The following is a 13,758-nucleotide window of genomic DNA, read 5'->3' as shown; positions in this document are numbered from 1 at the left end:
CACTATTCTCTCCCAACAAACACAGAGTTGTACAATGAACATAACAAAGTTATTATATAGAGGTATCATATAGCTATGTTTCTCATTTATAAAAGACCTGCACATTTGATGGGAGACAGGAGAGTTTCATGCATCATCAGGTCTTATGGTATATGGTACAGGCCTAAAGAAAAGGTACAGGTTCAGGCAAGGACAGGTACAGGTACAGTAGCCAATAGCATAGTAGTCTATAACTACATTTACCCAAAATGCCCGCAGAAACCTACATCTCAGTTGGTGGTCCAGCTATCTAGCTAGCAAGCAGCTAGCTTAATGTTATCCTGGTGAGCTAGCTAAAACAATAAAACCTTTTAAAACTATATATTTTTGCGTATTCATACCTGTCATTACACCCAGTCAGTTGATGTGTTGTAATATTCAACCCAGCTTACCTGTCAGAAAACTCTGAGGGATAGTTGTGCCCGGACTAGTCCATTTTAGAAATCAGTGGACGTGGAGACAAAGTACAAACTCAGAATCATCTTAGAAATACATTGTGAGATTGCTACAGATACAGTTTATTCTTCATAGTCAAATGGTAATTTGTGCATTCTTGAAAATGAACATAATACATGCAATTTGTTTGCCACTCTGTCTATACTTGAAAGAGTCCCTCCCTTTGCAGGGGGATGCATTTTGCCATTGCCCAATGCTCTCTATACGTTTTTTTATTTTACTAGGCAAGTCAGTTAAGAACAAATTCTTATTTTCAATGACAGCCTAGGAACAGTGGGTTAACTGCCTTGTTCAGGGGCAGAATGACAGATTTTGACCTTCTCAGCTCAGTGATTTGATCTTGCAACTTTCCAGTTACTAGTCCAACACTCTAACCACTAGGCTACCTACCACCCCAAGACATAGACATAGTTTACCTGAAGTTGGACATGATTTTAAATATGCTAAAGTTGTGATAACTGCATAAGCTAAATGTATATTTGGGTGATTTTTTTAACACAGTAAACAATGCATCAAAGCATCAATTCGTGCAGGGATCACATGCATAATACTTAAATGTATGCACTCTGTAGGCCTACTGTTGAACTGCTTGGGATAAAAGCGTCTGCTAAGTTGCATGTATTGAAGTGGAGGTTGGCCTCACATGACACCTTGTTGTGACGGCTGTAAGCAGCTTACAGAGTTTTGCCTGGTCCTAGATGAGGGAATAAGTGTCTGTGGATAGGGCTTCTTGTTGGGCTCCAGAATGCAGCTATTCCATAGCTCAGCATGTCAAGATATCCAAAACAGCATCCTATTTCCTATGTAGTGCCAAGGGCCTTGGTCAAAAGTTGTGCACTATGTAGGGAATAGGGTGCCATTTTAGAATTCAGACGTCGTCAAATACTACATAAAGCCTGACTGGAAAGATTCAACAGTGCTAGGCAGTCTAGCTAGCACTCCCAGTCTTATGCAGAATGTGCTGGTCTAGTGCTAACCACCTGGCAGTGTGCCAGCTAACGAGGGCCTTGGCTGGCAAGCAGTCCTGTGCAGTGCCTGCCTGCCTTGTAGTTTCTTGTGGTTGCGGTTTCATACTCTGTGACTTTACTGAGATGCTCAACCCTTACAGATGTAGGCTCTTAATTTGAGCCAGTTTGCTACAGTAGGAAAATAATCCTGCAGCAACAGGAAATGTGAATAATTATGTGGATTATAATTAATGGGATTGTTTTGTAGGCGTTGATACATTTTTCATTAGAGCAAATCATTTCAAAGTGGAAATTACAAACTTCAGAATCATTTTATTTTAAGGAAAAGTCTCAGCAATAAAAGAATGGTAACATTAAGATCCTACATCTGTAACTGTACATACAATAAACCCTACTGGCAGATCTGCTAGCTTGGCAGCTATACTGTAGTCTAGGAGGGGACACTGAATATATATTGATGTACTGTATATCACTGGAGGCTGGTGGGAGGAGCTATAGGAGGACATGCTCATTGTAATGACAGGAATGGAATGGAAAAGAGTTAAACATGTGGTCCAGCCATTACAATGAGTTTGTCCTCCTACAGGTCCTCCCACCAGCCTCCTCTGATGTATATACAGTAGGTTAGAGAATTAGGCTACAGACCTACACCCACACACTCAATATTTTGAAGCATAGTACTATACTGTAGGAGTACAGTATATATGTATATATGTACTGTATATCGTGTACATAGTACAGTACATTAGAAGTAAGCTATATCCCCATTGCATAAGACATCTCTCAACCAGTCTCCTTCCAAAACCTATTCAATCTTTTATTTAGAATTCACTGACTGGTGGTTGGTGATGGATATTGCATGTGACAGCTATGCTAACGTCTATGGTTGCTGGCAACACGTCACTGCTAGTGTAGCCGAGCTTCTCCATCTGCATTGCTTGCTCTTTGGGGTTTTAGGCTGGGTTTCTGTATAAGCACTTTGTGACATCTGCTGATGTAAAAAGGGCTTTATAAATACATTTGATTGATTGATTGATTGATTGCCTACCTACATTACTGCTTTTTGTGCCCAGCTAACACCCACAGACTTTTTTTTATAAATATCCTCATGTTACGATGAAGGTCATTCTTTGAATACGTTTCTGCAGATTACAATGTTATGCCAAGCTTGACTATGTGTTTTAACCATTAACGTACTAATGCACAATGGGGGTCAATGGGCGCGGCCTCCTCCTTAAGGCTCGTTTCTATCATGGGGATGAGAGAGAAAAAAAACAGTTTTAAAGCTAATTTCCTTGAATCTACACATTTTTCCATGGGGCTGAGCGAAAACCCAAACATAATAACAATGGGGGCCCCATGCCATGACATTTTTTGAATTTTACATTCTCCCTGAATGTGTAGTTTTAATTTGTGGTTGTTAGTTCTCAAAGATGATCTCGTAATAGCGCCATTATCTTTTCTACATACTGTATATCTGGTTTAGTTGTTCAAGTTAAATGAATATAGGGGAAACACTGTGTTTCTCTTTGTATCAATGCTGAGTGATTTTCACTTGTTTGCAGACATCTGGCTACTGTAGCTATAATGTTTATATTGAACTGCAGGGACTCTCATACTCTCACATTTAACTCATTAAGATACTACGATTGGTCAAGTTGGCTGTCTCACAAGCAGGAGGAGGAGCAGTCTGGGCCTGAGTTTGGCTTGCTCATTGTTTATTGTGCTGTAGTGTAAACACAGTCTAGATGCAATCTTCAAAGCTCAAGAGGAGGTTAGGGGTCATTGTACAGATGGAATTCATAAGGGAGGCTGGCTGCTGGGTTTACTGTAGTCACGTGACTACGGCATGAAGCAGTGGAACGAATGGGACACGCCGTATATTACATCATTTCTTTAGGGGACTCCCAAGTGGTGCAGCGGTCTAAGGCACTGCATCTCAGTGCTAGAGGTGTCACTACAGACCCTGGTTTGATTCCAAGCTGTATCACAACCAGCTGTGATTGGGAGTCTCATGGGGCGGCGCACAATCGGCTCAGCGTTGTCGAGGGTAGGCCGTCATTATAAATAAGAATTTGTCCTTAACTGACTTGCCCAGTTAAATAAAGGTTAAATAAATAATGGTGCATAGTTTACTTGCATGCCCTAGATCAACATCTGTTTTTAGCTGCACTTTTAGAGTTCTACTCTTTACATTTATGCATGCTCAGGTCATGACCTCCACACACTTGAGTCTCTACACTTTCTCCCTACTTGTGCACAATCCATCTTACTGGCCCAATACTACTGTACTCTGTGATGCGACACAAAGCATGGGTAAAAGTGTGAAATAACTGTTGCTGCAAAGTACAATAGAGAGGGAGGAGGGAGAGAGAGAGAGAGAGCTGTTAGCCTGGGTCGAGGTGCATGGCTCAGGTCAGGGCTAGGGCCTGATCCTCACAAGATAATCTTGCACTTTAGAGATTTGCTATTCCTGTTTGTCATAGCTACTCTAAACTGACTGTGTTTTGGTCCATACCCTGGCTTGGCCTGTAGGGCCGAACAGACAAGGCCTGGTATTGGAGCTGTAGAGAACCGTGTTAGGGCGGGGGGGGGGGGGGTTAAACGCTAAGGGTGGCAAGGGTCACAAGTTCAACTGTGTCACCGAAAGCAGAGGATTTGTTGCCTTAGAGAAACAGGATTTAGCAGTGCAGCTTTGACGCAGCAGGTTCTGTTTATGTCTATGGGCTACGCCACTAAACTAGATTAGTGTAAATAGTGTGCCGGGTTACCCCAAAGGTGCTGAAAACATGGCCTTTTCTTCAGTTTGATTAGATTTAACGCCTAACGCCAACTCGTTCGCTTGTTTTCCTTGCTATTGTACAGGTTTTATTTTGAGGGGGTGAAATACGATCAAAGTCATTGCGTGGTGGTGTTTATTTCATGTTCTGTTCTGTTCTTAAAGCTCATTGTGTATATGACCAGGCTTCTTGTTTGGGGTATCTCACAATTTCCCATGGCCTGGAAATCAATCCTATGCCCAGTAAGTTTATTTCTCAACAAGTCGTCTTGCCAGCTGGTTGCCGACTGTGTAGGCCTATTACTGGGAATTTTCTGGCTGCTTCCAGCACAACGTTCCTGGAAGTTTGCAACTAAAAACAGAAACAATGAGGTTCATTAACTGATCAGAGAGCTGTACTGGACTTGTGAGGCCTTGATTCTTCGAGTCAATACAGATATTGTCTCAGCTCCAGATCAAAGTGGTTCAGACTTGGGTCTGCGTCCCAAACGGCAGGGCCCATAGAGCTTTGGTCAAAAGTAGTGCAATGTAGGGAATTGGGTAATGGTGCAATTTGGGATGCATCCTTGGACTGTTGATCAAGAGGTTTTCTCTGGTCAGATACAGAGCTGGCACAACTGGAATCAGTCATTACTCATTATCGGCCTAGTAGATAATTCAGTTGCAAAACAACAGCAAAGATGTCTACCAAGAACCATTTTAATCTGATGAACCCTATTTGGAAAAAGGTTCTACCTAAAAATCTAATCTATTAGTAGTTGGACTTATTGCACACATTACTGAGATGGTTGTTCCAGTTTAGATGATTTAGGGAGTCTCATTACTCAGTCTTGCCTATCCTGGCAGTTATTCTGAATGCAGGTAGCAGGTGATTAAAAGTTCAAATTGTTGTAAGTGTTCTACAAATCAACAGTGATGGAAAACTACTCAAAAGTCATACTTGAGTAAAAGAAAAGATACCTTAATAGAAAATGACTCAAATAAAAGTAAAATACTACTTGTGTAAAAGTCTAAAAGTATTTGGTTTTAAATGTACTTAAGTATCAAATGTAAAAGGAAAGTATTCTAAGTCCTTATATTATGCAAACTAGACAGCAACATTTAAATTGTAAATTTTTTAAAACGTACGTATAGCCAGGGGCACACTTAGACCTAATTTACAAACGAAACATGTGTGTTTAGTGAGCTCGCCAGATCAGAGGCAGTATGGATGACCTGGGATGTTCTCTTGACAAGTGTGTGAATTGAACCATTTTCCTGTCAAAATGTAACAAGTACTTTTGGGTGTCAGGGAAAATGTACAGAGTAAAAAATACATTATTTTATTTAGGAATGTAGTGAAGTAAAAGTAGCCCAAAATATAAATAGTAAAGTAAATTACAGATACCCCCCCAAAAACTTCTTAAGTAGTACTTTAAAGTATTTTTTTTTAAGTACTTTACACCACTGAAAATCAAAATATATTTTAAATTTGAGATTCTTCAAAGTAGCCCTTTGCCTTGATGACAGCTTTGCACACTCTTGGCATTCTCTCTCAACCAGCTTCATGAGGTAATCACCTCATGTAAAAATGAGGTAGTCACCGGTAAAATAGTAGAACCATTTACAGGTGGTTCTATGAAAACCCCTCTGCAAAGGGTTCTACCTGGCACCAAAAAGGGTTCCTATAATGAGACAAACCAAAGAACACTATATTATTCCACTTGGCACCTTTTTTTCTACGGGTTTAGTACAGAGACATAGTTTGTGCGCCAGGCTAGACAGCAGCTCATTCAAAGCCGTATCACATGACTGAGGCCTATGGATTTTATTACTACTTCTGTCTCTCTAGACTCTCTGATGTTGACAACCGGGAATTATGGGAGTTTCCAGCCAGGAGTTAGTTCCTTCCCACTGAGATAATAACAGCCTGTCACTCACATCGCCGTGGAGATTCACACGAACATTCTTAGATGGTTTCATTATCTCAGGCAATTAGTTACAGTCAGTGCTGCATCTGTAATGGCACCCCATATTATACCATATATAGTGCACTACATTTGACCAAGGCCTATAGGTGTGACAGTGAGTGATGGAGGCTAAATTTAAGTTGCATAATGGATTACTTTGTCCTCAGGCTTAGTTTTAATCACTAGATGTCAAGGTTCTAGCTTAAAGGAGGGTTATACCAGGTCAGCTCTATGTCTCTACTAACCTTTCAGCTGGTATTCTAGGTTATTTAAGGTAAAGGTCAAAGTTCTCGGTCGGGAATGGGATACTGTGTTGTGAAATACTAGCTTACTAGCATACCCATAGACTTGCATTCATTACGTTAACGCTATGGACACAGAGACATAAAAAGGGTATCCACATCTGGGGAATTAGATAAAGGGCCTCGTTGCCAACATCCTGAAGTATCCCTTTAACTTGCCATAAAACGGGCTATTCTCAGCTATATGTCAGGAGATACACTAGGCGAGGTGCAGTTAGACCTGTGAATCTGGTTGGGCTGTTTTGCTAGCAATTAGGGCGGGGGTGAGTTGAGATATAATGTACAGTATGTATGTACATAGATCGCATGAATCTTTCACCTACAGTACAGAGGGAGCCCTTATAATTTATTGGCATGGGAAATGTATGTTTACATTGCCAAAGCAAGTGAAATAGATAAACAAAAGTGAAATAAACAAAAACATTTTTTACAGTAAACATTACACTTACAAAAGTTCCAAAAGAATAAAGACATTTTAAATGTCATATTATGTATCTATACAGTGTTGTAATGATGTGCAAATTGTTAAAGTACGAAAGGGAAAATAAATAAACATAAATATAGGTTGTATTTACAATGGTGTTTGTTCTTCGCTGGTTGCCCTTTTTTGTGGCAACACGTCACAAATCTTGCTGCTGTGATGACACACTGTGGTATTTCATCCAATATATATGGAAGTTTATCAAAATTGGATTTGTTTTCAAATTCTTTGTGGGTCTGTGTAATCTGAGGGAAATATGTCTCTAATATGGTCATACATTTGGCAGGAGGTTAGGAAGTGCATCTCAGTTTCCACCTCATTGTGTGGGCAGTGTGCACATAGCCTGTCTTCTCTTGAGAGCCAGGTCTGCCTTCGGCAGCCTTTCTCAATAGCAAGGCTATGCTCACTGAGTCTGTACATAGTCAAAGATTTCCTTCATTTTGGGTCAGTTACAGTGATTAGGTATTCTGCCACTGTGTATTCTCTGTTTAGGGCCAAATAGCATTCTACTTTGCTCAGTTTTATTGGTAAATTATTTTCAATGCGTCAAGTAATTATCTTTTTGTTTTCTCATGATTTGGTTGGGTCTAATTGTGTTGCTGTCCTGGGGCTCTGTGGGGTCTGTTTGTGAACAGAGCCCCAGGACCAACTTGCTTAGGGGGCTCTCCTCCAGGTTTATTTCTCCTTAGGTGATGGCTTTGTTATGGAAGGTTTGGGAATTGCTTCCTTTTAGGTGGTAGTGGAATTTAACGTCTCTTTTCTGGATTTTGATAATTAGCGGGCATCGGCCTAATTCTGCTCTGCATGCATTATTTGGTGTTTTACGTTGTACACAGAGGATAGTTTAGCAGAATTCTGCATGCCTAGTCTAAAATGTTTCCTCCTCCTCCTCTCCAGAGAGAGAGAATGTAGATCTGTTGTTGTTATCAGGAGGGTCAGGGACCGTTTATGCGGTGAGCAGACAGCACAAACACAGATAAGATACAGTAAGGAATGCAATCACAGCCCAGATACAATCGGACAGTCAATTCATGTTCTGTTGCAAGAAATTTTGGGGGGGATGAAATACCCAGAATCCCAGATATGCCCCACTTTGTACACTACCGGTCAAAAGTTTTAGAACACCTACTCATTCAAGGGTTTTTATTTATTTTTTTACTATTTTCTACATTGTAGAATAATAGTGAAGACATCAGAACTATGAAATAACACAAATGGAATCATGTAGTAACCAAAAAAGTGTTAAACAAATATTTATATTTTAGATTGGAATGTCTTTCAATGAACAGGTGTTCCTTCTTAAATGTTAATTTGTGGAATTGCTTTCCTTCTTAATGCATTTGAGCCAATCAGTTGTGTTGTGACAAGGTAGGGGTGGGATATAGAAAAAGCCCTATTTGGTCAAAGACAGCTCAATTAAGCAAAGAGAAATGACAGTCCATCAAAGGCCATGATTTGAAGAGGGAGTGGTTGCAGAATTCATTGGACAATACCCAGTAAGCAATACAAAAGAAAGGAAAGGAAAAGGGTGGTACCTAGTCAGTTGTCCAACTGAATGTAGTCAACTGAAATGTGTCTTCTGCATTTATCCCAACCCCTCTGAATCAGAGAGGTGTGGGGGGCCTGCCTTAATCTATACACATTCAAAAGTGAAAAACTCCAGATATGTTGTCAAAAATGCAACTCAAGGCTAGAAGCATCAGAACACATACAGTGGGGCAAAAAAGTATTTAGTCAGCCACCAATTGTGCAAGTTCTCCCACTTAAAAAGATGAGAGAGGCCTGTAATTTTCATCATAGGTACACTTCAACTATGACAGACAAAATTTGAAAAAAAAATCCAGAAAACCACAATGTAGGATTTTTTATGAATTTATTTGCAAATTATGGTGGAAAATAAGTATTTGGTCAATAACAAAAGTTTATCTCAATACTTTGTTATATACCCTTTGTTGGCAATGACAGAGGTCAACTTTTTTGCCCCACTGTAGAAACAAGCTTTGGCCACAGTTAACCGTTTACCACCCGTGCAACCACAGTGGCCAGTGTACAGTACTGTAACCATAGTATGACTGTAACAGAAGTCTGGCGTAGGGATACACATATTACATTTCTGTGTGCTCAGGTACTCTCCAAACAGGCCTTATGCTAGGGTCACCTTCACAGAGGCTGAAGTAAAGTAGCTCCCTAACAACAGTCTCTAATTCCACCTCAATAGACCTCTGTGTCTCGTTGGGAGGTGGTGAGTGGGTGTCCTAATGTTTAGGCTGTCTGACTACAAGTTACATAACTCGTTTTATCCGTTCTCTATCCCTCTCTCTGTTTGTTTTACATAATCTTTTTCTACATTTCGAGGTGTGGATTATATAAATAGTGTACTCTAGACCATAGCGGGTCACTGTACTGTAGCGCTATTGTTTGCACAAGTCAAGGGTACTTCTCTTTCAAGACTGTGGGTTCAGTGAGGCTATGGCTCTTGTCTGACCCCTGTAATACAGTATAGCTAAGTGGAATTAGTCAGTGACTATATCGCTGTCTATGTACCCAAGGTAAGCCTACACACACACACGCGCGCCTAGTCACCTTACCCATATACATATCTACTGTATCTCTATCACTCCACTATCCCTGCACATTGTAAATATGGTATTGGAACTGACTCTGCATGTAGTTTCTTATTTCTTCTTCTTATTTCTCGTGTGTTTTTGTTCTACCTTATGTTGTTTTTAGTGCTACATTGATATTGATTACTGCTTTGTTGGGTTTGGAGTTTGCAAGAAAGGCATTTCACTGTACTTGCTCATGACATTAAAATTTGAAATATACACACACACACTCACACTCTCACACACACACACACACACACACACACACACACACACACACACACACACACACACACACACACACACACACTTCCATGACCCCCATCCTTTACGTCCACTCTGTGTATAGTTCAGATGTGGGTGACAGACAGAGAGATAGAAAGAGAGCAGTATAGTACATGCCTGATGACATCGTTGTCTTCTATCCAACAGGGCCCTTGTGAGGTTATCCAGGTTGTTTACGTGATATGTAATGTTAATGTACTTATCGGGGTCAACGGGTTTGATTCCCTCACATGGGTTCTGCCTTCATGGTCACAGCGATGACATCTAACATCACCCACGTAATGCGTTTACACGAGTAACCTTCTGAGACTGCCTCCCATTACTTTGTCAATGACGGCAGATACCTTGTTATTTTCTGTTCAGTTTCCACGGTAACCATTCCGACATCCAACCTCATTTCAGCGTTCATCTGACCCCAAGGGCACTCTCCTTTCCTGACCTGTGTTCTGGTCTTGGAGGCTAACTGACAGTCTTGAGCTAAAAACAAACCAACTCTTTCTCTCTCTAGCCGGGCAAAATACAGAGGCAACTGACACACTAAAGACAGATTTGTAGTGAATAAATCAAATACATATGGAAAAAAACAAATCTGTATCGACAGACAATTATTGTAGGATATCCAATAGGCTGTTTATCATCCATAGAGATAAACAATCTCCAATAGTATCCTTCTATGAGGCTGCATCCCTGCCTTTCCCCCTAATACCACCACCATTAACTATAGCTAAATCACCCATCTTCACTAACTTAACTCATTCTGACCAAGCATTCCTTACACAGCTGAGAAAGTGTCCAGATATTTGAAGCATTCTGAGTATTCTCAGTGTTATCCCAGTGTGACATCCAAATTAGCCTGGTGTCTAGTTTGAGCTCCAACATCTGTCCTGCTGTGCCCAATAACGCATTCGCCGCACAGTCAGTGAGTGGCTCTTTTCTGGCTTCACACCCACAATCACATCTCCGGCCTTATCTAGTTTTCCCATTATCATTTAGTCCCCTGAGACAAAATAGAGTCTCTAGTGAGATATTGCTGGGGGAAATCAATCCCATAGATATTTTACGGATTCATATGGAGCGAGGCAGGGCGAGAAATAAAGGTTGTTTGCTCAACTTATTCTGACTAGAGATTTGTGCAATGAAATAAACTGCTATTGTATCGCCTGTGTTATTGTTTGAAGATTAAAGGTAGACTACAAACAATGAAAATTCTTCCCTGGGACTTTTTGTATAGAAATATATTTAAAAAGGACTGGGGGGGCTTTGATCTTCTGGTAGCATTGGAAGTCCCCTTGAGTTAGTCTCCAATGGTACATGTCTAATGTAAAAGAGACTGGGGTCAAGAGTGAAAAGAATAAGAGCTCCTTTTTAGACATGTATCTTGAGGCTAGATATATCACCTGCTTTTGCATGTGTCTGGTGGTGGTAGAACATTGGGCTCTTAAAGGGATAGTTCAGGATTTTGGCAATGAAGTGGTGTTTTTTTTTAGGGAGTCGCCTATTGGAACAGCTAGCATGCTAGCTAGACTTAGAGTCATTATGCTAATGGTTCGCAAAACCACCTCTAACTTCCTTCATACTGGATGCAGAGACAAAAATGGTATCCACGATTTCATCTAACTCTGGGGAAATCCCGAACTAACCCTTTAAAAGTAGTTATATCATTTAGGATGAATTCATTATAAACGAAGTAAGTCATATACACTGAGTATACAAAACGTTAAGGACACCAGCTCTTTTCATGACATATTCTGACCAGGTGAAAGCTATGATCCCTTATTGATGTCACTTGTTAAATCCACTTCAACCAGTGTAGATGAAGGGGAGGAGACAGTTTAAAGAATAATTTTTAAGCTTTGAGACAATTGAGACATGGATTGTGTATGTGTGCCATTCAGAGGGTGAATGGGTAACACAAAATATTTAAGTGCCTATGAATGGGGCATGGTAGTAGGTGCCAGGTGCACCAGTTTGTGTCAAGAATGGCAACACTGCTGGGTTTTTCATGCTCAACAGTTCCCCGTGTGTATCAAGAATGGTCCACCACCCAAAGGACATTCAGCCAAGTTGACACAAGCAATGTTGTCAACATGGGCCAGCAACCCTGTGGAACGCTTACGACACCTTGTAGAGTCCATGCCCAATGAATTGAAGCTGCTCCGGGGGGGAAAGGGGGGGGGGGGGTGATGAAACTCAATATTAGGAAGGTGTCCCTAATGTTTGGTATACTCCATGTATAAAGAGTTGAACTGAAAAATTGGTAGATATTGACATTGTGATTCTGATTCATCGCAGTGCTGGTTGAATGTTGCGTCATATACTTATGCTAACTGCAAGGGTTGATAGCATACTTAATGTTCAAAACAACACCAGCAACACCCGAATATCCACAGACCAAGGAAGTGATTCTGTTCATCAACTCGTACTCGGCGAAACATATAAAATGACTGATTATTAGTGTTAGTTTGTTGCTGCAGCCTTATAAAGCACATTTGGGTGTTGGCACGGTTTTAGTCAGGAACAGATGGAAGGATGACACTAATATCTGGCTGTAGTATTAAAAGAGGTTGAGCTCATTGCAATAAACAGACATTACTGGGGAGAGCTGTGGTTACGCTGATTCTGGTGAAAGTACATTAGAGCTCTTCATACAAATAGACAACTGTCTCTGTTTCTCCATAGAGCAGTGCCATGCAAAGTTGGGGTCGCCAAAATGTTTAGAACAAATTGAGTACAGATTGTTGAATGGGAAAATATACAAATGTTTTTGAGAAAGCTCATTTGAAAAATACAATTTTATTGCGCAAATGTATTTATTGGTTTCTTTTCATTTTGATAAGAGTTAAAAATGCAACAAATTTACCGATTTTACCGGGTCACAAGAAAATATTGGGGAAAAATAAGGTCCACAGAAATTCTGGGTACCAGCTGAAAAAAGGTTTAACAGTACTGTATAAATATGCTATTGAAATAAAGATATACCAACTAACAAGTATTATATTCCAGAATGTTTGTTGTTGGTAGGTTCATGTAAAAAACATTCCAGAAACAGGTATGCAGAGATAGCCCATAGGGAATAGGGTGCCATTTCATATGTATCCATGTCTGTATGTAGCCTATGTCAGTTCTCTATCCTGACTGGGCTGGGTGTTGTCTTCCTTCACTATACTACAGTTCTGTTGGAGCTGTGTGTGTGTGCACAGTCACTGCAGCCAGCCTTGGCCCGCTGTCTGTCTGCTTGTTTCATAAGCAGGAGTTGGGATGACCTACATAACTCCTCCCAGGGAGGGGAAGTCACCTTGTCGGGGACCGGCCGGCAGCGAGGCAGGGGCGGGGGCGTGGGGTGGGTGGATGAGTTTATTGTGACGTGGCAAGGCAACTGGCTTACTGGCCCTGTATTCACCACGCATCTCTGCATCGTTTTGCTGATATTACAGAGTCCAGTCAATGCATTTTGGTGTGGGAAAGATGACTGGGTTTGTGGGAAATGAGGTCTGCTTAGCAGGCTGATCATGAATAGAACCACCCACACATACACACCCATATACACACACACACAGGCCCTGTGCCAGATCCACACACACACACACACACACACACACACCTCGATAGAGACTCCTCTAAGCGCGCTAAGAAATTGAATGTGTGTGTAGATGGTCAAGGTTGAATTAGATCAGCGCTCCTGATTGTATCTGCTTGCCGCTGTTGGTTTACCCCCTCCAGCAAGCCCTGGCAGGAAGTGTGTGTGTTGGAGCCAGTGTGTGTGCCTGAGTGTGTGTGTGTGTGTGCGTCTGTGAGAGAAGACAGCTCGTTTGATGAAGGATGTCGGTAGAATGCTAACCAGACAATCACCTTGTGTGTTATTGATTGAGATGAGAGAGGTAATTAGATGGAAG

At 41.0% G+C, this 13,758-nt stretch overlaps 1 protein-coding gene across 3 annotated transcripts in view; it reads left to right on the top strand.

Moving 5' to 3' along the window:
• The window catches only part of LOC109881008 (mineralocorticoid receptor), a 102,528-nt gene that overhangs the window by 40,158 nt on the left and 48,612 nt on the right, over window positions 1–13,758 (top strand). The window lies entirely within an intron of this gene.

This window comes from Oncorhynchus kisutch, linkage group LG7 (genome assembly GCF_002021735.2).
Source record: "Oncorhynchus kisutch isolate 150728-3 linkage group LG7, Okis_V2, whole genome shotgun sequence".
In the NCBI taxonomy this organism is placed as follows: Eukaryota; Metazoa; Chordata; class Actinopteri; order Salmoniformes; family Salmonidae; genus Oncorhynchus; species Oncorhynchus kisutch.
Note: the sequence above shows the minus strand (reverse complement) of the source record. Positions and strands in the feature narration are given on the sequence as shown.